The 26,127-nt window shown below is 46.2% G+C and overlaps 1 protein-coding gene across 7 annotated transcripts in view; it reads left to right on the top strand.

The window, feature by feature from the left end:
* Positions 1–26,127, top strand: part of RALY (RALY heterogeneous nuclear ribonucleoprotein) — a 138,225-nt gene that overhangs the window by 4,469 nt on the left and 107,629 nt on the right. The gene's annotated exons all lie outside the window — the stretch shown is intronic.

Genomic DNA, 26,127 nt, shown 5'->3' with positions numbered 1-26,127 from the left:
CCTGAACATCCATTTGTAGACTTTGCCAGTGTTGTTGCATGACTGTCCTTTTTTTGTTCCAAAAATTCTGGGTTTAAAATAGAAAACATAATGACAGGTTGTTGTTTTCTTCTTAAAAAAAACCCAAAACAAAACCCAAGAATGAGTAAATAGCATGGGCACCTCTGGGCTATGTCCTTGTGAATTCAGTGATTCCCAGGTGAAGTTTGCAGCATCATCTCGATGTGGTGTGTGATGGTACTAAACAATAGGTGCTGAAAAGTGCCACAGCTTTATCTGATGCTTTTGCAAGCAGCTTATATTTCGACAAATACAGCCACAGTGGGAATGAATGTGAACTCATCTTCTGATTGCTACTACAAGCGGAATAAGAATGGACAGGCTAAATGTAGGAGCAATGAATATCTGAGGCAATGCAGCTCCATCTCCTGCTGTGTCAGGATTAAGTGGCTCCTGCTGCATCCTGCCTTCCTTGGAAGGAGAACATCCTTCCATGTGGGGGTTCTGCCCACTAGTGAGAGTACTTAAACATGGAAATAAGGGCGACAGTTTCTTTGAGAGAAGATATTGTGGAAATGATGGTGATGAACACTTCTTCTGGAAGCTGGGAATAGATCAACACTATTACTCATTTTAATGTCCTGAGTTCAGGATGATGCCAGCAAAGGTCACAATGTGGATGGAGGAGGTGGTTGCACATGTTCCCCACAGGGCTCTTTTTGGCTTTATTAGTCTAAATCTCATGTTCTCCTTCTGGCTTTAGCAAACCCTTTTTGAAAACTGTCTTGGGAGCATTTGTGAGAAAAATTCTGCCTTTAGAAGGACATGGAGAGCGCTGGTTCTGTCAGCAATCCTGTACAGAGAGAAAATGCCTCTGCTTGGAGGTAGGAGATCTGTTTGAACTTGTGGACGAAGCCCACTGTTTTAGAGAAATAAGGATGATCTGGTGCTCCATTGAAGAGGGTTGGACCTTAGCCACACGGGCTGCACGGTAGCAACTGCTTCTGTGGATATTGTGTGATGGTCAACTGGCAGGCAGTGCCATTGATATTTGTATTACCTTTCACCTGGCCTCCACTCACTTCTCCGTTACATCCCAGACTTGCCAGGAGTTCAGAGCAACTCCTTGTCTGAGATACGGCCCTTGTGTAGAAGGTTGCAGGTAGTCAGTGCTCCGAGGTAATTTTTTTTTTCTTAGCTAGGTTTGAGAAACTGGTTGCTCTGGGACATAACACTGCAGAGCTGATGGTGCTGCATGGCCTGACAGAGCGTGTTCCTGTGGGAAGGGCAGCGTTGTGGTGGTTCGGTTGTTCAGCAGCTCCTGGTTTCTGTCCCTGGAGCCCTGTCTGCTTGTGAAACAGGTATTTGCTTGTGACTGTTGGTTCCACAGCAGTGTGCGATGCTTAGAGCTCTTACCACCTCCTGAAACTCTTTGGGGAGTTGGTAAGAGCTATAAGCACTCCAGAAATCCTCTTGAGCTCCTCTAGTAACTTAGGCTTAATTTCTTTATATCTTCTAACTCTTGCTCCAAGGTTTAGTGTGCAATTTTTATGCTCATGCATTTCAGCAGGTCAGTAAAACTCTGCCTTGCACACATACTGCCCACAGCTGTGGTTGGTTTGAGAGGCCACATACGTTCTCCCCAGTCTGGTACCCAAGCCCAGGGACAGACCTCCCCACGTCACTGCAGATGGTGCATCTGTGCAGCCGCAGGCATGGGTCACTAGACATCATGTCACAAGGATGGGGACCTGGACTATGGAACAGGCTTTGAAATGTCTGTGTCTATAAAACTACTGAAAAATCCTTGGTATAGCTAATCTCATGCAGCCAGCGGCCTTTCTTTACCTCCAGTAGTGTCTTGGCACCCACAGGGCACAGGTGATGGTGAAGAGAAACATCCGATGGTAAATCCCACTGGAGGGACACCCTGTGACGCTCATGCTGTTGAACAGCTTCATGAGCGTGTGGGGAATGACTGCTGCCACTGATACATACCGAAGGTGGGCTTTGTGGTTTTTCCTTTTAATTAGGAGTGCAGTGCTTTCCTGCAGGTGGGTTCCCCAGCCATTTGACTGTGGTATAAACAGTGTTTTTGGGGACGGCACATTAATAAGCAGGAGTTTGCCGACTCCTCCTGTGAGCGGAACCACACCTCATGGCAGAAGAGTGGCAGGAAGGGCTTAGATGGTTTTAATTAAAGTTGTTGTGAGTAAGAAATTAAATTTGGTCTCTCTGCCCTGCTCGTATTACGAGGGGAGAGAGCTCAGCTTCTCTGAACTGAGCTATTAGCCACCTTCTGTTTGCCTAGGAAAAAAAGCAATTTCTTTGTCAGCTTTTACCGTGGCTCCTGGGCCCTGATTGCTTGTTTATCTTCAGCAGCTCCCCAAATCACTTTGAAGATGGGCTTAAACATTGATCATCTTTCACAGTCCTTCATCTTTGTTCTGCCAGCAGACATTACAAAAGGTATCTTAAATTACCTCTTTTCCCAAAATGAATGGGCTGTGTATATGGTCCAGGAGAATAAAGCTCTTTCAGCCAAAGTATAAATCAGCTGATGTCTCTGCTCCTGTGTTTATTCCCAGTTCTGCTGGAATCACCTTCCAGCCCAGTCTGGAAAGCAGCAGGCATTCCAGGAAAGAAAAAGCCAAGGTGCTGCTTCATTTCAAGCAGAAGCTACCAGTGCTCTGTTTGGTGACCAGGATCCTGTTTTAAAATTACTTGCAACAGCAGGCTCTTTCCTCTTCTTGCTGCTCACTGAAGAAGGGCTGGGAGGGTTCTGCTGGGTGGTGCTGTGCAGGCGGTGGGATGCAGCAGGGACGCGGTGCCTGGCACTGGTAGCTGCTGGCAGGGCAGTTGGGAGAAGACGCTTTGGATCTCTCTTCCTCCCTTTCCTGTTTGAGCACTGAGACCTGCCAGGACGGGGAAAAAACACCGCACAGCAGCAAAGCATTAGTATAAAACAGGCAGGAGATGGTGGAGGTGGCTAATTCAGTGTAGAAAAGCCCAGAAACTACAGCTGAACAGGAAGCAAGATTTAATATATCATATGTAGTGTGTTTGGCTACTTTATGTATGCAGATACTTTTTTTTTTGTTAGCACTTAAATGGTAGCAGCTCATACTAACCTCTTTCCTGAGTTAGGCTGGAAGGGAGTGCTTACTGACTTGCTATTTAGATGCACAATCACCCTTGTTCCTGTAGCGTGTTCCAGAATACTGGTGAGAGGAGCTGCCGGAGGGGTTTGTCCAGCTGAAGGGTGCTGAGCAAGTGGGTGGTGCAGCAGCCTGAACAGTGGGGGAAGAGTCTGCATGTGTTCTTCTGATACAGGCTGTCCTCTGCATTCATTGCTTTTATTATCATTTCCTTCTGCAGTTCAATTTGCAGATGCTGTATCACCATCCAATTTTGTGTGCTTCTAGCTGATGATGTATGCCTGTTCAAATACTGATTTGCAAGAGGGTGAAAAACACAGTGCTCGTGACCTCAGAATTAATAGGTTTTAGCCATATATGTAGCATAAACATCTATATTTTATAGCTTGTTGTGGGGTATTGGTGCATAGGCTTCTGGCTCAGCAAGTCATAGGCTTCTGCCCATTAAGTCATGTGAGTGATTTATAGCTTGCCCCAAGTCTTCACAGCTGGGTTGCCAATCTACAGCATGTATAGGGAGTAAATATTGTATGTTTACACAAAGCCTTTTCTCTAGAAGTCCTAAAAAAGAGGATGAACTCCATGCTTCAACAGGCTGCTCAGGCCGAGTGCCACGTCTTGGGGCAAAATGCAGTTGGTCAAAGCAGCCCAGCAATATCTTATAAGTATAGATACATTTTTATTTTTTCCTTGGTTGTAACAGAAGGGGAGCACTACCAAGCATCTCCACTCCACAACCCGCAATGATGTGACAGTGATGTGAGTGAGAAAGCTTTGTGCAATGATGGAAAACAGCCTTTAGATCCACTGAGTTACTGTTTGAGAAAACACTTTTGGAAGCTCGTGCCCTCTGCCCATGCTGGACTGATGTCCTTGCCTGTAAGAAACAGGCTGATGCTGCCTGATTGCAGAGTGAGGACTTCTGCTTCTAGCAGCTGGTTTTAAATTTCCAGCTAAGAGTGGACAGCATGTTTGGATTTTTTTTTTCTTACCCTGAAGTTTGTCAACTTTTTATTTCATCTTCAGACCCTCAAAATCATGAGCAAAGGGGGATCCCAGCAAGGAGACTAAAGACTAGCTGATAAAATAGGTGTAAACTGATTAATTTGCTTTATTATTGTTTATTCCTTGAATTTTGATTGTTTAAAGTATTCTTGTAAGAATAAAGGAGAGCAGAATAAGGCTTCCCACCCTCTGCAGTTACTACCATCCTGGTTCTTGTCCTCTACCTGGAAAAAAAAAATAGGTTTTTTAATACATATGAAAAATCTGGAGCACTTGCTAGCCAATCTTTGACATCTTTCCTTACAGTAAGATAGTATCTGAAGCTGTTTGCATATAGCTGGTGGGAAGCAGTCATAGCTCTGGAGTTCATGCTCTAAATATATAAAAGGTAGGAGGGCATGTGACTTGGCCTGACCTTGGGTGGTAGCAGAGCTGGGAATAAAGCCAGGTCTCCTTGCTCCCAGTTTGCACTCTGTAGTGTTAGTTAAACTGTTCTGTTGTCTCTCCTCCCCCAAAACCCGCCTGCAAAAACCTGAATTGCAGCCGGAGGAGTTGGCAGTGTCTTACATGCCTGAGCCCAGCCTTCCAAGCCTGCTGCGCTCCCCATGATTCCCATTCCTTGGGGCTTTACCCTGTCATGGCTGATTTTCTCACGGAGAGGACTGGACTCTGGGAAATGTGATACTTAGCTCAGTGTGGGAGCATAGCAGCCATTTTTGCAAGGCTTAATGTTAGCTTGCAAGGAGATAACCCTCTGTTAGGCACCTTCCTTGCTAGGAACTTGGCAGATCTGGCTGGAGTGCCCTAATTTTGTTTCATATCGCTGCATCTACGTATTTTCCTACTTTTTTTTTGTCTCGAGATTAAACTCTGGGTTACTCTTGTGACAACAGAAACCTAATGCACTTGTGCTTTTGATAGGCCATCTGGATGCTTCAGGAGCATGCAGCTTTTTTTAAAGTAGGTTTTTTTGCACTAGGGCTGGAGGTGATGCAGTTCTCGCCTGATTCAGCAGATCCAGTGCTCTGTTCCTGCACTTGTGCCGTTAACCATCACGCAAAACTGCAAAGGTCCCTGTGGGACAGATGTCAATCCTTCAGACTCCTGCCCAAAGTTACGCATGCTTTCAGTCTTGGTAACAAAAGCTGTGTCTTAAACAGTCTTGAAAATGATCTGTTGAAAAGTATCTTTAAAAAAGATCGATGTGGTTATACTGAGTTCCAGTCTGAAGCCTGGTGCAGCTCTCCTGTGTACAGCTGGCTTTTGTTCCTGCACATTTCCAGGCAAAGCAGGTGGTGGTTAATTTATTTGCATTTAAAAAAATTAATCTATGGAGTGCTATGTGAGGCTACTCACATCTGTGCACTCTATGTAGGTCAGATGCGTGTTCACTTCTTTATGAAGACTAAACTTGACAGCGTTTCCTTTCTGCAACCAGGGAGGGAGAATCACAAAATTCGCATGCTGGCTCCATAAGGAATGTCCTTAGGGGAAGACCCCAAAGGGGATGCAGGTGAAGTATGTTAGCTTTACCATGTGCTTCAGGTTTGTGACAATGAGCTTTATTGATGAAAGATTTATCTAAGCTGCGTATCCAGGGTTGATGGAGTGTCATATCAGATTAGCCTTACAGTTCAAAATACTAAATGCCTCTATGCTACGCTTCCAGCAGATGCCTCTTGCTCTGCTCTGACTAAAAAGCCTGTTTCCTAATCTCTCAAGCCTGTGTTTCTATTGCTGTGTTTCTTAAAATGCAGATTGCTCTCCTTCCTCCCCCCAGTCAATCCTGTTCTGGTATTTCATGACTTGTTCTGACTCTGGCTGTGGTGGAAGATAAAATGAATTGGAAACAAACAGCCTGTCTTGCCCAGAAGCATGTTAAGAAGCTGATCCAACACCCTTTAAAATGGTTGAGAGTCTCCCTTTGCTTGATGGACATGGCCTCAGATCCAGATGTATTTGGTGTTGTGGAAGATGCTCTACTACGGTGAAACTCGTGGGGATCAAAGATACGGTTCTTACTAATCTACCCCTTGAGCATGTTTGTTTAAAGACCTAAACCAGTCTGTCTGGTTTCTACATGTTGGGGAGTTTCTTGTCTTGGCTCCTGAAGTTATGTGATGATCTAAGAACTTTGTTTCTCACAGAGGGAAGCTCCTATCTTCGCAGAGGAAAAACTTGAAAATGTAACCCCATGGGACCCTAAGCATCCATTAAAAGCAGATAAACAGATGATCTAGTGTTTATTCTGAAGCTGAAGAAGGAACTGGCTCTGCTACCAGAATTATTTTTCCTCAGCTGAGATGACCTTGTGACCATGATTGAAACAGTGGCAGAGGAGGATCAGAGTAGATGAAGACAGATATATGAATGTCCTTATGCAGTCCAGTGCAGTGTAGAAGATATTTCTAGTATTAAAGCTCATCTGCTTGCACTGCAAGACTATCAAGATACATTAGAAATGAAAGAAGGGCTGCACCTGTCGCCGCCTTCTTCAGCAAACAACGAGCATCTGCAAGGAAATTAATATCATCAACAGCTCATCCTTCAGCAAATGAATGATCAATGAGCACCACCAGCCTCCTGAAACTGGGATTGTATGTGAAGTTCTGTACTGTGGAGCAGCTGGACGAGTAGGCAGCACCTGAGGACCTCTCAGCAGAGCAGATCCTGGTGACTGGAGCAGGTGCTCAGTGATGTACCCAGAGCTGACTCAGCTGTGACTCATCTGTGGATTTAGTAGCATTGGTCTTGGAAACTGAGCATGGGGATATGGACTTTGGACTTCACGGAGTTGCTCAAAATTGCTTGGGAAAGAGCAGTACTGGAGCACTTAACGGGAAATTGGAGTAAAACTTCTGTCTGTCCTATTCTGCAAGAATTCTAGCTGGAATCCTGATTCTCAGTGTGTAAATATGTGAAGGGAGTGTGTGAGGATGTATCAGTACAGCTGTTTCTGCTGGAGAGACCACCTTGCTAATTGCTCTGTTGCTGTGCTCAGCAGGGAGAGGAGGGATGAGATGTTTCCTAGGACTGATCTCTCCCTTCTTCCTAAATAAGATGAACAGTGCATTGTTAGGGAAGCTCCTGAGTGCAACCAATCTCTTAAGTCCCTGATGACCAACTGAAGCTAAGAGGAAACTAATGAAATCCCTGTTGTCACAACACATTTTTTTTTGACCTTTAAAAGGAAAATGCTGGTGAGTCAGGAGATCTGCTGGGAAATCTTTTTGGGCTGTTTTGGACAGAAGGTGAGCTGAGATTCAGTGGTGACGGTGGTGGTTTAAAATAAAGGCAGACATCAGAGTAGTGTACAAATCTGCTGTGCTGTTGCCTCTGGTTTATGCATGAGCACAGAAGTGGAGTCCCCAGAGCTGTTGGGGGTCTCTTGACTATTCTGGCTATGAGGGAAATGGAGAAGCTGAAGTGTTTGCAGTTTTATCCTGACTTATTTTTAAAACTGGGGTGTAAACTCTGTATTTTTGGAGAATAAAAAAAGGGAGGGAGGAAGAATTTTGTTCCCTGCCCTGCATTCACATAAGAAGTGAAATGGCTGTTTCAGTCAAAACAAGTAGTCTTGAACGTTTTCATGGCAGTAAGTCCTTTTGAGAAAGGTGTGGATGAAGTTTGTGCTTCAAGGGGAGTGATCCAGGCTCAGCCTTCCACCAGCTTGACAGAGCCTTTATTAGTTTTATGTAAATTCAGAGTTAGATGGGAGAAGATGGGATAAGATTGAGTTCAGGTGTTGCTAATAGCCTCAAAGTTTGGAGGAGAAAAAGATTTTGTTAGGCTTGAGCATTCATTAGGACCTCTAGCCACAGATAAGTGACCATTGCTTTACCTGGTTTGTGAAGAATTGATTTGTTTCAAATGCTAGGGCTGGTTTTCTCTTAAAGACCTTTTGGCTTGAAGGTCTCACTTGCTGAATGTACTAAAGCTCACGTGTTGGCAAACATGGCCTTTGGTGTACAGACACTTTCAAGCCATCTGTCCCTTGCTGTGGCTGTCTCTTTAGCACTGCTCTTGATCCGGACGAGTGAGGGAAGCCCAGCTCCAGGTTAGCAGTCCTGTGGTGGTGGCTCACACGACCTGTGATTGCTGTTGGAGTGGTGGGCACCATCTTGCTCGGGGGAACCCAGTAACCAGAGAGCCTCTCCCAGCCCAGAGACTGGGCACAGTTCGTCAAGGCAGCCAATCCTGGGGGCCTTTTTCCAGCCAGGAAAGCAGTGCCCGTGTGACACACTTGGAGGCAGGTAGCTCTGCATCAAGTGTACTTGTAACTACTGGGTAGGTTGGCCCCCAGAACCAGGCTGCTTCTTAAGCAGCTCATTAGTTCTCTCCCTCCTCACAACTAGAAGGCAATTGGTCCTGTCCTCGAGCTGTTGGAATAATTTCCCTGCCAACCAAGTATGACATCTCTGGTAGAGCAAGAAGGGGCACAGAGGTCCTAGGACTGTCGAAGTCTACCAAACTCTGCCCCTGATCCCACCAGCCATGCTGTATGCCTCCAGCCCTCTTCTGTGAGAGGAATTTATTAACCCTCTGCAGGTATTTTCTCTAGCTGCTCCTTGTCCAATGCAGCCAGAGCAGTGCAAGGCTGTGTAGGAAGAAACTGCTCCTGCCCTTGAGGCTCTTTGGGGCTGGGCTCTACACCCTGCCTAGCTGTAGAGCCTTTGCGTACATAACCTCCCCATTGGGGTGGAGCACATCATCACAGAGTTCAGGAGGCACTTTTGCAGCTTCAGCACTTCACTGACATTGTCCCCACTGGCTTGCAGTATTAAAAGGAGTGAAAGTTCAGATGTGCTGGGCTGGGGAGTCCTCTCTCAGTGCTGTCCTACTGCCAGTCCTTCTGCTGATGCACCAAGGTGAGACCAAGGGTATGCTTTAATTTGCCTCTGTGCACACGTGGATTATTTTGACCTTAAATCATATGGGAATGCCACAAGGGCTGGGAATCCTGTGTCCCCTGCTTGCTCCAGTTTATTAAAATAACGCATTCATAAACAGTAACTCTTCGAAGCGGTGTGCTCCAGAAGCTGCAGTGCTGTGTCATGTATAAAACATGACCCTGCAAAAACCAGCCTGTTCCTCTGTGGGCAACTTGTAGTTCTGGCCATCCTTAAAATAATGTTCAAAACAAGGTGTCTCCGGCCCATTTAGCAGAGCCCAAGACTCCCATGGATAAGAATATGACACTGGATATTGTCAAAGATCTTGTGCCTTGGAACAGGAATTCTTTCCTTACACATGTCAGCAGTGCCTCCTATACTGTGGGATTTAGCTGCAGATTAGCATGAGTTACTTGGTTTAAAGAAAGAGGAAAATATACCAGACCAAGCATTTTGACAAAATTTTATTTTTATCTGTATTGCAGTGTATTAAGGAGCAACCCCAGCCTAGGTTGAATCTTTCAAGTGCTGGTGGTTGTGTGTATGTCACCCTGTCCTCCTAGGAAAGAGATGGAGGAGATGGGACAAATAACTTTTTACGCCTTGTAAAGGGGGAGAAATGGGATAGTTTCATGATGATTGAATGATGTAAGCTGGGGAGCACTCAGAGAAGTCATGTGTGAAACTTCAAGATTCCTGCACATCTGTACTGTCCCATCACAACTGCACATTTCCCTTGGGTGGAATTTCATGCATTTCAAGGTAATCATGTGGTACAGCCAGCTAAAAACTTGAATCAGGAAATGGTCTTCCTACTTATGGTATTCCCTGAGTAAAATATCTTTCATTAACCTTTTGTTCTCCATAGACACATCTTACATGCTTGATGTTTTTGTGAACCTTTTCTGTTCCAAGATAAATTTCCCCCCAAATCACAAGTAGTCTCATGATTTCAAATTCTGTATTGTTTTTCAAGTGTTGCACTTTTCTTTCCCATGTCTTTGCCTGAACTTCTCCAGGGATCTTTTTTCAAGATTTATTCTGCAAGATTTATTCTTGCAGCCATTTTAGCAAGATGGCTAGCAGCAGACTTGTGGGGGGGAAGGGGGGAAACCACCCTAAATTTCACATTGCTTGATCTCAAGAGCCCCAAGTGTCAAAAACCCAATAATAAACATTGCCAAACCTCAGAAGGTGGTGGAAACTGGTGACCCTGCACTTTGTGCTTGGAGAGACTTGTACTGCAGTTCCAGGTTTCCTGCTGCAGAGGTGCCTGCTGGTCTGTTTAAAATGCCATGCTGCACCTTTGCATATGATCAAGGCCCAGGGGGTTTAGGTTTCTTTAAAAAAAACCCCAAACAAACAAATTCTGTTTTAGGCCCCAAAAGCCAGTGAAATTCTTGAGGTTCCATCTGGCTCCTCTGTTCTGAGTGCATTTTAATTTCTGTACACTGCTTTACTGGTACACTGGCTATAAAGCAGGTAACTGCGATGATCTTGGAAAGGCAGCATGGAAAATTATTATGGTAGATATTAAAAAGTTTCATAACTGTAGTTTGGGGAGCTTTGCTGGGGTGTCAGGGGGGGATGCATCCTCATCCTCACTCTCTGTAGGACCAATGCATGCCTGCTTTGGTATGAAGTGTCTTTTCACACTTCTCGGGTGCTCCTGTATCCCTGCTTCCTGTTTGATTTGGCTACATGCTGTCCCTGGGAGACTCGATGCCTTATGCTGGTGCTCTGACACATTGTGCAGACTGAGTTGGAGTCTAATGCCTGAATTTCTTAGCTGAGCTGGTGAGCCAATCCCCCCAGCACTGGACATGCAAAGTGGCTGTTACCACTCCAGTGTGCTGTTCTGATTCAGGACCTTGCTGGTGTGGGTATAATAAATGACTTCAAGAGTGACAAGCATGCTGCAGGGTTTATGTCAAGCATTTTCTAATGTCTTTGCATGGGGCTTCACATGGCAGTGTAGGAGCAGCGTACACAAAAATGAGAGTAGCTTGTCATTAGCAACAGTTCTCGTGTCAGGATGATGTTTGAACAGAAGTGGCACGGAGCGGGGTGGATAGCTGGAGAACATGCTGGCTCTGATCCAGCCTCAGCCACCACTTGCTGTGCCCTCTTTGGTAGCACTTTGGTCGCACAGTTCACTTTGTTCCCAGAAAGGCAGATGAGATGGCAAACAGCAGAGGTGGCTCTGTCAGATGTTCATCGTGGTCCACACCTTAGCTCAAGGAGGTGGATGGCTTTGAGGACTTTTTGTACAGATACGTCTCTTTGGATGTAGTGGTACCTGGACTGTCCTCCTGACCTGCACCACAGACTTGCAGGAATGGGATCCTGTCTGATGGATGCGAGCACAAAAATGGCAGGAATGTACTGTTTGTTGAAGGCATCTAGAGTTCTTGCCTTTATTTCTTTGACAGTCCAATTTGTTTTCAAAACTTCTCAAATTCTTGATCTACATGGTAGCAGTCTCTTCAGTTCTGGAAGAGAGGTCTCCAGGCCAAATTTGTCATTTATCTCTCACTTCTGTGCTGGAGCAGATAGCTGGCTGGGCAAACCCTGTTAGTATTCCAGTGAGAATCTTTGCTGTCTTCATCACTTGCTGCCTGCATTGTGGGCAGGCCGTGATAATCTGCACTGCTATTCCATTTGCCCTAGGTATGTGTTAGATGTTGGACAGACTGGGAGGCCCAAAGCTCAGCCCCAAAGGGCTGTGACCTCCTGCTGCAGGCAGGGTGTCCAGACAGGCCGACATCCAGCTGATTTCGGGCTACTCACGGAGGCGATGTTCACACGGAGAGCCAGGCACGTTAGACGTAGAGGTGTTGCCTTTTATAGAGATCTCATTCACTGTGTGGCTTTTCTGTGCAAAAACAGCTTTACAGCTGAGCCAGAGTTAGCTTGCTGGTATTCTGGTATGGGAGTAATTCTTCTGATTTTGCCACAGCTGCTTTGATATAGTATAATATACAAATGGAGTTTTATGATAAAGAGGGCCTTAGTGGGATGAGAAGAGCAGCAGACAGTAGGCCTGGACCACACTACTCAGAAGAAGCCTTCTGACCTCATGAGGTAGCCTTAGTACTTCATTATTCTTGAAAAAACAAAAGGCATCTCCTGCGCTTTCTCCTCTAGAGTCTTGTCCAAACGTTTCCCTGTTCTCTGTTGTATGCACGTTAGCCCTCATATTTCAGGGGGTGGAATAGCTGCAAGCTTCTGGGGTGGTCTGTGTGCCCCAAGTTTATGAGGAAATTGGCTTTGTCACCTCTCTGAATTAAGAGAGGCTGATCCCAGCCCATTAGTAGTGTACGTGAGCTCAAAGAGTTGAGGATGGATGTCCAAGGTGGAAGTCCAAGCCCTGAAGGCAGGGCTGCAGGTAGGGTCTTCCGCAGGATTTGCCTGCATGTGCCATTGCAAGAGCTTTGTTTATTGCTGTAATGCTGCTTGGTCTCTGCTCAGATGGACTCATCCTGCATGATGTACCAGCAAAGGCAATGACACTTCCCAAGCCTTTATTTGGTGGTATTACTTAATTCCTTGTTTTGAATACAGTGTAAGTGTGTGAGTGTCTCTGTTCCAAAGCTATTGAAGCCTTTGGAAAGTCTCTCACTAGTTTACTAGTTCTTGGATGCAATTCTAGCTGTCTATGGAAAATTTGAGGGTAGCCTGCCAAGCTGGTGCAGATTGGCCTGAAGTCCACAAGCAGGCGTTCTCTGTTCCCTCTCATAAGCCTCTCCCCCCAGCATCTGTGAAAAAGGCAGGGAGAACCAAACCGATGGGGTTTGAAAGGTGCCGTGTTCTCCAGGTGCTTCCTCTTCCCTTTGGGATCTTGGATGTTTTCCATAGCAAAGAGAATATACCCTTAGCGCCAGCAGCTTTCTGATGAGCAGGATCTCTGAAATGTGAAATCTGAGAGTTAAATCTCTCCACGTTCGCAGACACCTCTGCTGTCTGTCCAGGCCAGCTCTGGTCACAGCTGTGTCACTTCTGCTCTTCCTAATGTGTAATGCTGAAAATCCTGAGCTATTTTTGCAATTCCAATTAATCAAGGAGAAATACTGGATTATTTTTTAATATAATATTCACCCACATCTTTTAGGGAGGAGAGGGGTTAGTGAAACTTCATTTCCCTGGGTGCCTTTGTCTTGTGGTTGATAATTATTTTTAAACTGCCCGTCATGTTGTGAGCTGGGTGGTTGTAGAGTTTTTTGCAGTTGTCAAAATGTCAATTCTAATGAAAGTCTCCGCAGACATGCTGTACCTAAGTGATTTAAGCCTTTAGGCTAAGCAGGCTGCTGATAGTATTTTCAGATGAGTCAGAAAGGTTTGTGTGTGTGTCTTTTTTTTTAATATATTTTTGTTTGGTTGGAATGTCTTCATCAAAATTGGTTGTTGAGGGTTTTTTCCTTTTTAAAGGCTAAGCTGCTGCCTGTCAGCTTGCCACAGAGCTGTTTGGAATTCAGCATCTTACATGGCAGTCACATCAGGGGAAAAAGAAAGTGCCTGTGTAATAACAATAATTGAAAATTAATAGTAGATTAAATTAATACATAATTAGAAAACACTAATGCTCCTTGTGAACAAAGGCTGATTCCTATAGGAGCCTTATGAATTGAAGAGGGAAAGTATATGACGCTTTCCCTGGGCCCTGTCTATTCTAGCCTGCAGATCATTAAAGCAATTATAATTTCACAGAGGTTTGATCTGGAATTGATTTCTTTGTGATAATTCAATTTAGAGGCTTGCCTCCTCCAGGGTAGATGACAGAATATGAAGTGTATAAATCCTTAGCACTGTCCGCAGGCATGCATGAAGACTGGCACCCAGCCAGCAAGGGTTTTCTCTGAAGAATAGTCTTCCTTTGACCACCTGGTTGGAGTGTTGGACCTCTTAGTGCTTAATTGGGAAATTATCAGTATTGGCTTTGTGCCAGGTTATGTTGTAATAGGGGTTGGGTGGGAGGTGTGTAGGGGATGTATACTGAGTTTTTTGAGTGCCTTCATCCTTGCTAGGGAGTGTATCAGAAAAATATTTGGCCATCTGTTCCATGGCCCATGGTGCTACCTTGGAAGATAATTCATGAGGGTGTTCTACCACATGAGCCAGCCTTGGTGTTTACTGGCCTGTCAGCTGCTTTGGGCTCATCCTGATTGGCAAAAGCCAACATAAGCTTGTCTACAGCTGGTAAAAGCAGGACAGTTGGCCCCAGTGATGCAGGGTTAACTGTACCCTGTGAGCAGGGTGGATCTTCAGCTCTTCCAGAGCTAGGACCACTGATTCAGCCTGTATTCCCCTTGCTAATCAAGGTGTTTCTTCTCTGAGTGTAGCCGGAGTTGCCTTCTGTCAGTGGTCAGGGTGGGACAGGCATGCTCTGCTGCCCTTCCCTGGTGCGGGGTGTCAGGGTGCCTCCACCACACACCCTTGTCTCCTTGCTGGAGGCTCAGTGGCCAAAGCCATTCCAGTTGTGCTTAGAGGGCTCTGCAGAGGAACTGCTTGTCTCCTGCTTTCATATGGCTCCTTCCAAGGCTCCAGAGTGGAGATGTCTGGTATTTTCAGGCATAGGAGGAGGGAGTCCTGTCTGTGACAGTCTACTCCAGGCCTGGCAGATTGTCCCAAGCAGCTCAGTGCCAGAGATGTGCACAATGGAACAAGAGAAGCTGTGTGAGGAATTAAATGCTGTGTTACACAGACCATGCTGGAGTGTGTACTGGTGTGCACTGGTGGCTGTGCCTCCTGCAGCACGCTCCTGCCATAGCGTGAGCCTGGCATAGGCATTGATGCCTGTATAGTCTGGTCAGAAAACAGTGCATGTATCTTATAGCTTAATCTTTTGCTTGACTCTTACTTCTACCACCTTTAGATCATCTGCTCTTGCCGCCAGATAAAGGCACGTGTAGGATGCATCTCTCCACGTGCGCCAAGTCAGCTGCCCTGTGGCTTGCAGGGGGATGCAGGAGAGGAGAGGGCTGGCCTAGGTCCCTGTGTGCTGTGGAGAGCAGCAATGTGCTGTCATGGAGCTTCATTTGGGGCAGAGTGATGGACTTGCTGCTGCCCAGTTGTGATGGACTTGTGAAGGCATTTTTTGGTAGCCAGACCAGGGTGTTGTGATAAAATGAGTAGAGGGAGATGAGGAAGGGAGGAAAGAAAATAAAGCAGGAGACCGCAAAATACACCAAGGCACAGTGAATCCAATGCAGTAGGGAACTCTGGGACCTCATGAAAAATAGCGATAAAGTTTGCTAAGCAACTGCTGTGCTACATGTCTTTCCTCCCAATTAAAGTGCATTAGCGGCTTGCGGGAAGTAACGCAGCCAGCTGAAACTAGTACAGAAAGAAATATCCCTTTGTTAATTTGCTTTCTTCTTGGTCCAACACAACATTTAATTTTTATTTTGTAGCTTTGTGCACAAACACCCTGCTTTCCCCTGATCTCTGAGGCTGTGTTTGGGAATCCTGGCGGAACAGCTATTTGGGCTGGGGTTTTGTTCCGGTGTATCAAATTGTATTTGTCAAAGTTGTAACTTCAGTTGCTGTTCCATTTCAGGGCTTTTTTTTTTTTAAAAAAAAAAAAAAAAGGTGAACCTGCTCAGGAAAAAGGAAAGAAATTAAGATACTTTTAGCTTTAATTGCATTCATTAGGATTGGTGATGATAACAAGGGAATGTCAGGGAAAGATGAATAAAAAAATTCCATGATTTCAGTCAAAGGTAGGCAGGAGGGATTCGTGATTGGATTACATAACGCTTCTTCACAGTAGCAAGCACTTATTCAATGAGTGCATTTATTTTGATCTTTCTTCTATATTTAGTGAGGGGAAAAAGCCATCTCAGCCTGCGAGAATTGTACCTCCTGGCATTCTCCCATGACTGCCGTGGGAGCACAGAGGGGTGACATTCCAGTTAGGGCCCACATGGTGGGTGCTGCTGTAGGGAGCTGGGGGGCTGCTTCAGGAGGCTCCCCCAGGGTAATTCCTGGGAGAGCACAGGGTGCTTCCAGTCTTGGGGTGATGCAAGAAGCCCCAAGAGAGGATCTCAAGCACCTGAGCCCTGTGACTAGGGGGTATTACTGCTTCCAGGTGCTGTGTGAACACAGAGAGGTCATGTGACACTCCGTGGGGCCCCATCGCATGACACCTCCTGTTAGGATCTGGTGATGGGGCTTGGCACTGGTTTGTCATGTCACAGAAGTGCAGCATATTCCAGTCATGAAGAAACCAAACTGCCTGCAGCAAGGGATTTGGAGGCTGAATGTCCTCTAACATAGAGGTGGACTTTTTTTCGTTTCTTCTGGATCCTTTTGAAGGAGTCTGTCTCCCCTTCACCCCAGGGACTGTAGCTGCAGAGCAGCACGATGCCCTGAGCTGCTGCTGGCCAAAGGTGTGATGAGCAGCACCCCACCGCTGTCTCAGAGGCTTTCAGGAGTTTGTCTGTAAGGGATTCTAATGCTTCAGTATCTGACATTTTGACAAGAACATCCGATATACTGAAAGTAGTGGTCACAGAATAAAAACAAATTTAGAGAATTTGGTGTTTTCCACTCCAGTTGTGAGCTTTGTAGTACCATTCTGGAACATGTTGCTGGGAATGTCAATAAAATAAAACATAAAAATGGGTGTTATTTTGATGTTTTGAAATACTGGTTCAAAAAAATCAAACTTCTTCTGCTTTCTCATTTCTCATTGGGAAAAAACCCCATAATTGCACATTTTCTTTCAGGAAAATGGAAACAGGTTTTTTGAGGATTCTTTCATTTTTGTAAGAGAAACCAGTTGTTGGGGGTTGCTGCACACCTGGGTGATGTGACTTGGTCTTTCTCTGCTCTGTGTTATTCAGCTGCAGTTATGACTTCCTGTTTGACAGAACCAGTATCGTTACTCACTCTGCACTGTCTGCTGCTCTTTCCCAGGAAAAAGCTTTACTGTTCCTGCAGTTTCCTTCTCACCTACTAATCTTTTTTTTACTTCTGGGATATGCTTAATCTTTTAAGAGCGTTTTCCTTTTAAAGAGAAGAGGTTAACATGATACAGCTAACGTCTGTACCTTACATAGCTAAACATTTTGACTGTTCCTGGTGAGTCATATTAGAGCTGTTGAGATCTGAACAAGTGGGGTGAGATCTGCTGCTCTTGCTGTAGATGCTGTCACCTTTTCTGAGCAGTTGCCCTTGATAATGAAACACTATGTCAGCTTTATTGGTGTCTTTTTTTCACTTTTTAAAGTAGTTTTCCTTGTTTCTCCTTCCTTCCACTCTTCCAGTGAAAATGAACTGGACCGTTTCTTTTTGCAGGTGAAATGTGTCCAGAAAAATTTTGGTCAAATCCAGGTACGTTGCTGGCTTTAACGTGCTGTGGTATCTGGGCAATGGTAGCTCTGTGGCTGCCCCTGCTGGGGTCAGGGTCTCAGCATGCGAACTCAGCTTGTGTCCTGGGCAAATCATGCTTGGAGTAGGTGGGATAGAAAGATGTCATGAGTGCCTATACATTTTATTTTTTGTTCTTCAACAAGCAATGGAGACCCAGAGGTTGTTTGTGGTCAGAGGATCTCCTGAGTCCTGGGCTGTAAACACAAGGTTGGTCTTTCCTCCTCAGCTGTTTTCAGCTGTGGTCATTGTCACCCAGATAAAGGATGAAAATGCATCCCAAAGGGTCATGGAGGCATGCCTGGAAAAGCTGCTTCCAGACAGATCATTTTTTACCCAGTGCCAAGATGAACTTGTATGATAATGAGCTCAAATATGTTAGAAAAATGTTACTTAAAGCATCTGGGTCAAACTGAGCTAATTGGATCTAACCTCACTAATTCAGTGCCCCAATTAATTCACTGTGCTCTGAGAAACTGGTGGGAGGATTGTGCTTTGCTATTCTCCAGTGTAGGGCACAGCCCAGCATTTGATTGTGGAAAAGCAGCCAGACGTTTGGCAAGGGCTTTGGGACCAAAATGAGTGATGGCCTTATACGTGTAGCTGCCTGGGGCTGTAAAGTAACTACATCAAACGTGCTGTTTCATGAAAGGCAAAATGTTGGTGGCGCTCTCATATAAAATTTGGGAAGAGTGTTTTACTCAGAGGCTTGGATCTTGGTGGTCTTGTCAGATGTTAAGTCAGACTGGACCCTCCCCGGTTTGGGAATGGGATAAGCACAGTACTGCCCCAAATACTATCCTGAGCTATTCCAGATTTTTCAGCCTAGAAAGTTGCCGCAAAAAATCCGCGTCATTGTGCGGAGGAATGGTTGTGACTCTGCAGAGGGCTTCATGTTTGCAAGGACCAATGCTTGTAAGTGGGAGTCCCCAGACTGCTGTTGGAAATTCAGGTGCTTGAGTGCAGTCCCTTGCTCTGAGGCACCACCATGTGCACTGAATACTGCAGCTGACTCTCAGCCCAGCTATGTGCACAGAGACTCTTCCCAGCGTCCCCTCAAGCCCTGCAAGCCATGTGCCTCCAAACCCTTTCTGCCCAGCACTGCTTGTACCTACCCCGTTGCACAGCCTGGGAGTAAGCTGGGAGGAGTATGCCCTTTGATGCTTTCACGAGCTTTGTTTTTTTTTTTCCTGCTCAGTGTGTGTTTCGGGGGTGGGGGTGTGCATGTCTGTGTTGAATCAAAATGAGATACTATGCTTCTGGAGGCAAGGTTTGAATTTGATTCCTTCACTGTTTGGTAAAATTAGAGGGCAGGGTGTTTAATGAGATCCCCAGGTGAATGCCCCACACCCAGCATCTTGGAAATAAATGTGATGTTCCTAGCTTTACTCACCTGCTTGTCTTGCTCTGACCCCTTGATAAGGCACAGTATGGTTACCTTTGTGATCTGAAGTGCTGAGCTGCTTTTTAAAACTATTTTAAGACAAGGAGAATTGAAAGATCATGGGTTTAGGGGCTGAATCCTGTCTCTGGCTGGGTGAGAGGCAGCTGAGCTTACAGAGTTTGGGGTGGGTTAAAGGGCAGCAGCTCAAGGATCTCACAGGGATGCTCAGGTCTCTCTGCTTGTCACGAGCATTGAGTTGGGAGAGGAGGAGGTAGAGGCTGTGGGTTGGGAAGCTGGGATCTCAGCTGCTGCCTGCGCTCTGAGAAGTGGCAAGGGAAGTCTCGATTGCTTCCCTTCTGCACACAGATCCACATTCTTGGACCAGGCTGGATCACTTGGACAAAACCTCTCATCACAATTCACTATGACCTTGTAAAGGGGTTGCTTTAGAGTGTTGTTTATAAAAGAAGCAGATCTGTGGGATAATACACATGCTCTGCCTCTGCAGGGCGAGGACCTGAGATGGCTGAGGTGAGTGACCACTTGTGTTTGCTCTGCCTCCCACTGCCCTCTCTCCCTGCCAGGCTTTTCTACCCCCAGAAATCTTCTGTTTCTTGATTGTTCTCTTCTTGCTTTACAGTGGGCAGTTTTGTTTGCAGCCAGGAAAGTGGCTTTGCCAGTCACAAGGATTTCTGACTTAAAATATTGGTACAAATTCATCCATGGTTCAGCAAGCCACTGCCCTGTTATCTGGCAATGATCAGCCTGAGCCCCATGGGAGCCTTTTCCTGGTGTCACAGGACTTAGAGGCACCTGATGTAAGGGAATTGCTTACCTGTGCAACTTGGTTTCTGGCATGGTGGAAAAATACACATTGGAGACTGTTAAGCTAATAGACTGGAGTGACAATGATAGAGATATGTCTGGCACCTCTGCAGCATTTCTGCATTACTGATGAGACAGGCAGAAGATCACAGGAAGGTTTGAACTAGCCTGGCAGAAAAATCCCCGGGAAGTACTCTGCTCTGCTGCAGATTACGGCTGTAATGTCTCCTCAAAGTTTGGATGACAAGAAAGCTTCATATTGGATGATCTTTAGGGTCCAGGGCAAATTTAGCAACGTCTTCCCTATTGCTAAGAGGGAAGGTGGAAAGTGTCTTTCCTATGAATGGGAAGAAATAAGGAAAATAATTTCTAGGTGTCAGGAAGCTGGTAGGGTTGCTCTCTGGGTCATGGAGGAGATACGATACAGCAGCCAGAGAAAACATGTCTGACCTTTCCTGCTTCTGTGAGCCCATAACTGCCCTTCGGGTGCTTGTCCGTGCACAGGAGTGCAAATCAATTCATCATCTTTGCTGTCTCACAATTTCTAACCTACGTAGCAGCCCAGCACAGAAGAACGTGTAATACATTTTATTTTTGTCCAATTTTGAACTGGCACTGTAGTGTATAAAGATTAAAAGTTGTTTTGTGATATGAGAGAAAAATCTTGCAGATGCCCTAGAAACACCATAGGTTTGAGTTCACTTTTTTGGGGTTTTGTCAGAGTAGGAAATAGCTGTATGTCCATAACTGTTATTCCTCCTGCCCATGCACCCCAGGAAGGAAGCAAGCCTTGAACTGCAGTCATGGTTGTATGTAGAAGAGACTTTGTGCCCAGTGAACAGATGGGTTGAGAAACTTGTCTGCGCATAATGTCTCATGGAAACTTTTTATCATAGAAGGATGATGCTTTTTTTTCAAGAGGAAGAGCAGCAGAGATGGTAGGACACCAGGTGGGTGACAGGGATGCTGTTGTGGTGGCACCTCTTCTGTGACTCTGGGGAAGGTCAGTGCTGAACTGTTGTGGGGGATGTTGAATAACAGCCACTTTCTCAGTCTAGATATGCCTCTGTGAAGATAGGGCAGCATGTGACATGCTTGCAAAGTGGTTTGGGCTCACTTGAAACGAGGCATAATGTGAAGGTAAGATTGTATTTAATATACCACGTTTAATGGCAGGGCTTTCAGTGGAGCCCAAGTATCTTACTGACTTGCATCTCACTTGCATCTTAATGAATTCCAAGGGTATTTGATCACCTACCTTCCTTAGGTGTTTTTGAAAAGCCAAGCCTAACAGCAGGAGGGAATGCAGAAGGATAAGCCATGTGTAGTGCCAGCAATAAAGATAGGTACTGAGCCCTATATATAGAAATTCATCATATAAAGATAGGTGGTTCTATCTCTCCTGTAATATATTCTGCACTGTTTCATATGTTCTTGCTTTAGTACCAATAAAGTTTGTTTTAAATTGGATTCTGGGAAAACAAGTAGAAAGGCAAACATAGCAAGAACCTTTGCTGAATAGTGATGTCCTGTCCTGGCTGGGAGCAGGCACGTTAGCTCGTGATCCTGCCTTCCTCATGAAAGCACAGGGGCTTTGGAGAAGAGACTCCTACCAGAAGTAGGAATCCCAAATTGATAATCCTGTATCAACAAGACCTTTACATTTTCTAAACAGCATGGATCTGCTTAGCTGCATGAATCAGAAATACTCTTCCAATCTGTTTTCCTCTTCCCTTAAGCCAATGGGAACAGGAAATCAATTAAGGACAAATTGGGCTAAATCAAACCAGGGATGATGCTCTTTGAAATCAGGGAAATGCTAATTTAAGCCAGGTGGCTGACAACTGTGGTGAAACTGCCAGGACCAGTGTATGCTGGGGGTCAGGGCTGGGCGATGGGTGGCTCGAGGGTGTTGCTTTGCAGGAGGCTGCTCAGGATCAGCATGCTGCCTGTTCTGCCAGTGCCTGCCTGCTCCCTTCCCTGGAGCACCCTCGCTGCCTCCCTGGCCTGTGGGCAGGGCAGCTGAGAGGCATTAATCCTTCTGTAGGCATCTTTAGAAATATCTAGGTGGGATCAGCTGTGAGTACAGCCACACTCCAAGCCAGACACAAGCTAGTACAGTTTGCAGGGCACTGAGCTGCTGCTGAGCCCTTGGGACAGACAGACAGTTAGTGTGAGGCCAGCATGTCCCTCCACGTCCCCTCTCTGCCTGGGCAAGCGGAAATCCTTAGTGTATCTCAGCAGGCAGCTGCAGCTGATGTGGGTGAGTGGGGAGATGGCGATGCTTGAGGAGCTGGGTTCTGCTGGTGACTTCCCCATGCTGTGGCCCAAAGGGCTGGGGCTTCTGGTTCCCATACCTCCAGAGCTAACCAAAGCATCATTGCTCCAGCTGGGAAGACAAGGATTTGTCTTCTGATGTAAATCACTGCCTCAGATACTACTCTTCCGCCCCAGTGGTTAGTTTGTCTGCTTTGTTTGCAGTAGAGGAGTCTTTAAGACCGCTTCCAAGCATAATGGGATCATTTGGTGCAGTTTGGGGTGGGGAAGCTCAGCCAGATGCACGGTCTTCCTCATCCTCTAAATGCTGGATTTCCACATCACAGCACATACACTGCGCTGCAGGATTTATGAAGCAGATGAGTTACATTTGCAAAAAGAGAACCCACCAAGTCCTAGCCAGGAAGACCTTGAGGCAAAGAATAACTGCATTCAGCAGGGGACCCTTGGCCTGACCCTGCACGCCCCTGTGCCGTGCAGAGGAGTAGTTTTACTCTGACTTGCTTCTGCTTGCTGGATTAGGCTGTGCCGTGTATGAGTGCACGGGCTGATCCTTCACCTTAAAGACCTTGCTGTGACCTCTCCAAAGTGTCAGTGTTGTGAAGCAGCAGTGGCACGTGAGGTGCTGGGCCCTTGTGTCCCCTCCCCTGGCATCTTGGCACAGAGCTGCTTGTGAAGCCAGTCGGTTGGGCACTTGTAGAGTGGTCAGTGTGTGCTGAGCCCTTTTTGGAGGATGCCACAAATCCCACTGGTGTCTGGGGGAGTTGAAAGCACTTACTGCTCCTGTTTGAAGATGAGCACAATCATCAGAAATAGATACCAGCATGTTTTCTCTCTTGGGACAGGATTGCCTGGGAAAATTGATGTGACTGTTGCCCATGAAAGGCACAGATTTCTTACCAAAGCTGGCAGGGGTAAAACCAGAGTGGATTTTGGCTGGCAGTAACCATTTACCTTAGCCAGCTGTGGGTGCAGCCTGTATCTTCTTCTGTAAGATAACTACCACAATGTTACATCTTCCCATCTTGCTGTGACTTCCATGGTGCCATGTAGACAGATGCTTAGTATCCTTTTTGTTTCCTGAAGACAACAGTGATGGACAGCCAGTCTTCTCAGGAGGGCATGGGGGAGCAGGAGGGAGTGGTGTCAGGATCCCCATGGAGCACGTCTTCCATGTCTGCTGGATGCAGAACCCAGCGGTGGTGGCATGTTCATGTTAATCCGTAGCACCTCCACTTTCATGCAAGGACACAGCAAGGCTGTCATTGCAGAGATGACAGTGGGAGTGCCTCTGCATTTCCACTCTGAGATAATATTTCCAGGACCCAAGCTCTTGCCCATGCATGGGGTTGCAGAGCCCTGTGTGAAGTATCGCAGGGAATGGTGATACCTTCTCTCACATGTGCTGAGGAGGAGTCTGCAAAGCAGGGGGTGCCCAAGTAGGGGCTTGGGGACAACAGGGTGTTGGCAGAGCAAGGAGAAGAGTGCTGGGGCACAGGAAAGAAGCTCATGTTGGGGTTCTGCCTAAGCAGGACCCTCTCCAAAATGTTTGTGTGCGTGCCTCGGGCTGTCCCCTCTGTGTACCCAGCTGCCTCCATCTGTCTTGGCAAGGAGGAACCGTCTGTGTGTGTGTGTGTGAGTAAAGTGAGCCAGGAGAGCCCAGCTGAGAGCTGCTGAGCTAGCAGGGCATCGCTTCAGTTGCCTCACAGCTTTGCTGACCCCAGCTGAACTGCCAGGCCCCCTCGCACAGCACCGCTTCGTGGGGGGAGCAGGTCACCTGTGGCACCATCCAAGCGCAGAGCCGCGTTTGGAGCCTATGCGTCGCCTCTGCGGCCGCTGTGCAACTGAGGATTTGCACTGGGTCCCTGAATGTTAACCATCTGCACAATCTGCCACATAGTTAATGGGTTTTGGAAGCAGCTCATGTTTGGGATTTTGTGAAAGTTTAGAGTTGTTTCACAGGCAGTGCACCATGCAGAAACGGGGTGGGGGGGTGTGTGGACAGTGATTCCTACAGCAGGGCTTGTATTACAGATAACACACATGGTATGCTGGAGGAGGGGCTGGTGTTTCCTTCAGAGGTCTGTCATTCCACATTTGCTTTCAACAGAAGGATATTCAGGTGGCAGGGGACATTTTATTGCGCCTCAGAAAAGCCATTCACATTTATCTCGAAACAGTTAAAATTCCATGCTTGTTTGCCTGCAGTTCTGCAGCCTAGGGCCTGCCATCATTCAGGCATCTCATAGCCAAGAGGGAAGTCCTGCCATCCCAATACAGTTCTGCTAACCTTTGTAATGGAGCAGTTTAGGTAGGAAGGGATCTTTGGAGGTCTTTAATCCAGTCTCTGAATTGTCGCAGAAGCTGAAGGAGATGTCTGGACTGGGGGGGAGATGTGGGAATGGTGTTGTAGGTCAGTCTTCCTGGCTTGGATGGACGGGTGTTTCACAGCAGAGGGCTGCCTCACGCTTGACACGTGGATTTCCCCCTTGTCAGGCTTCTCTATCTCTCTCCCAGTGGTCCTCTTCCAAGGATCCTTCCCAACACCTCCCTCTGAGCTCTTGTCCCCGTTTCACCCTTTAGGTTGCAGTACCTCCCCCAGCCATCCGTGCAGGCAGCACATGTCCAGAGCTCTGAGGCTCTCCATCCACCCTGCTGTATGCAGTTTCAGAAAGCAACGCTCGGTTTGCTCATCCTGTTCGGATGATGTTCAGCAGCTCCATCACTCTGGAGCGGTTGCCAGCACACCCCTGTTTGTGCTGGGGGACGGAGGAGGGCTCGTGCGGGCTGTCTCTGGCTAAGTGCAGGGATGAGGCTTTTGGGCAAGCTAGGTCCTGGGGTTGGAAAAAGACAAATATGAGAGAGATGAAGCTGGTTTGCGTCACCTTAGAGGAGCAAATGTTCCCCCAGCAGCCACAGGAACTGCTACTGACGGTAAGTTTCAAGCACAGCAACAAAAAGAAAAAGATAATAAAAAACTAAAGAAAACTAAAATTTCCAGAGTGTGCTGAAAAAAAACCCAAATAAAAGATTACCTTACTGGGCAAGGATTTTTGACAGGGATACAGACAGGGAGAGACCTATTCTGGTGGCCTTGTGGCACTGTCATTATATGCCATGTGGGATGTGCTGTTTGGAGCATGCATTTCTCCCAGAGTATATAAAAAGCTGTCCTCTTCTAATCACCACCCACTTATCACCTTTAGGTAAATCAATACTTACTCATCTCTAAGATTGTTTCACTCAGTCAGGAAGAGTTCCTGAATGAGGAAATCTTTTTCATAAAATAACTTTTTTCATCAAATTTGAAATGTTTGGAAAAATAGATGTGCCAGGAAAAATGTTGAACAGAAAATGTTTCACTCAGAAGTATGTTTTGAAAATTCAACTTTCTTTCAAATTTCAGCTTGTGATGAAATCTTCTTTTAATGTTTGTTTCTATTATTAGGACATCATGGTAAATTCAAGCTGTTTGTGAAAGTGACCCTTTATTTCAGTCCTGGTCAGATAAAAACCATCATTTATACCAGTGTAAAAGCAGAAGATAAGCTGAACACCAGAGAGATGTAGAGTTTTGAAAGTTTGAGTATTTGAATATTCAATATTTATTCCTAGGTGTAACAGATATCTTAAGTTCAACGTCTGTCTCAGCTGTACAGAGCAGATTTCTGCTGGGCCCAATTACTCAGCATGATTTGGAGTTTTTTTCCAGACAAATTTCCATTTTTCCTCCTTTCAAAACCAATCACATGTTTTGTAGGGACTGTTTTGATGTGCAGTTTTGAACTACAACTGAAAGCTCTGCTTAAGTGAAGTGGAAATGAATTTCTACCCTAAGTCAGTTTACTCTATGCCTGTACTTTGTTCACCTTCCCCATGTTATTGCTGTGTTGGATGGCCTGTCACCTGGGCTTCAGCACAGTGATGCAGGTACTGACCCCATGGGGGTTACATGCTCCCACTCACATCATCGCCTCAGGCTGCTTCTGCTCATCCTCCTGGCTCTGAAGGTCGTCCCCATCCTGCCCGCCCAAGGGGACGGGGTCCTCTCCCAGGAGCAGGTACCTGGGAAGAGCTGGCTGTCCCACATCAGCCAGTGCACCCAGCAGGGCTGCAGAAGGCAGAGTTTGGTCTTTGCCTGTTGGGAGATTTGCTTTGTAAAACATCCTGAAGGAGATGTAGGTGGTGGTATTTAGAATACAGACTTGGAACAGCT

Source organism: Athene noctua, chromosome 16 (genome assembly GCF_965140245.1).
Source record: "Athene noctua chromosome 16, bAthNoc1.hap1.1, whole genome shotgun sequence".
Taxonomy (NCBI): Eukaryota; Metazoa; Chordata; class Aves; order Strigiformes; family Strigidae; genus Athene; species Athene noctua.
Note: the sequence above shows the minus strand (reverse complement) of the source record. Positions and strands in the feature narration are given on the sequence as shown.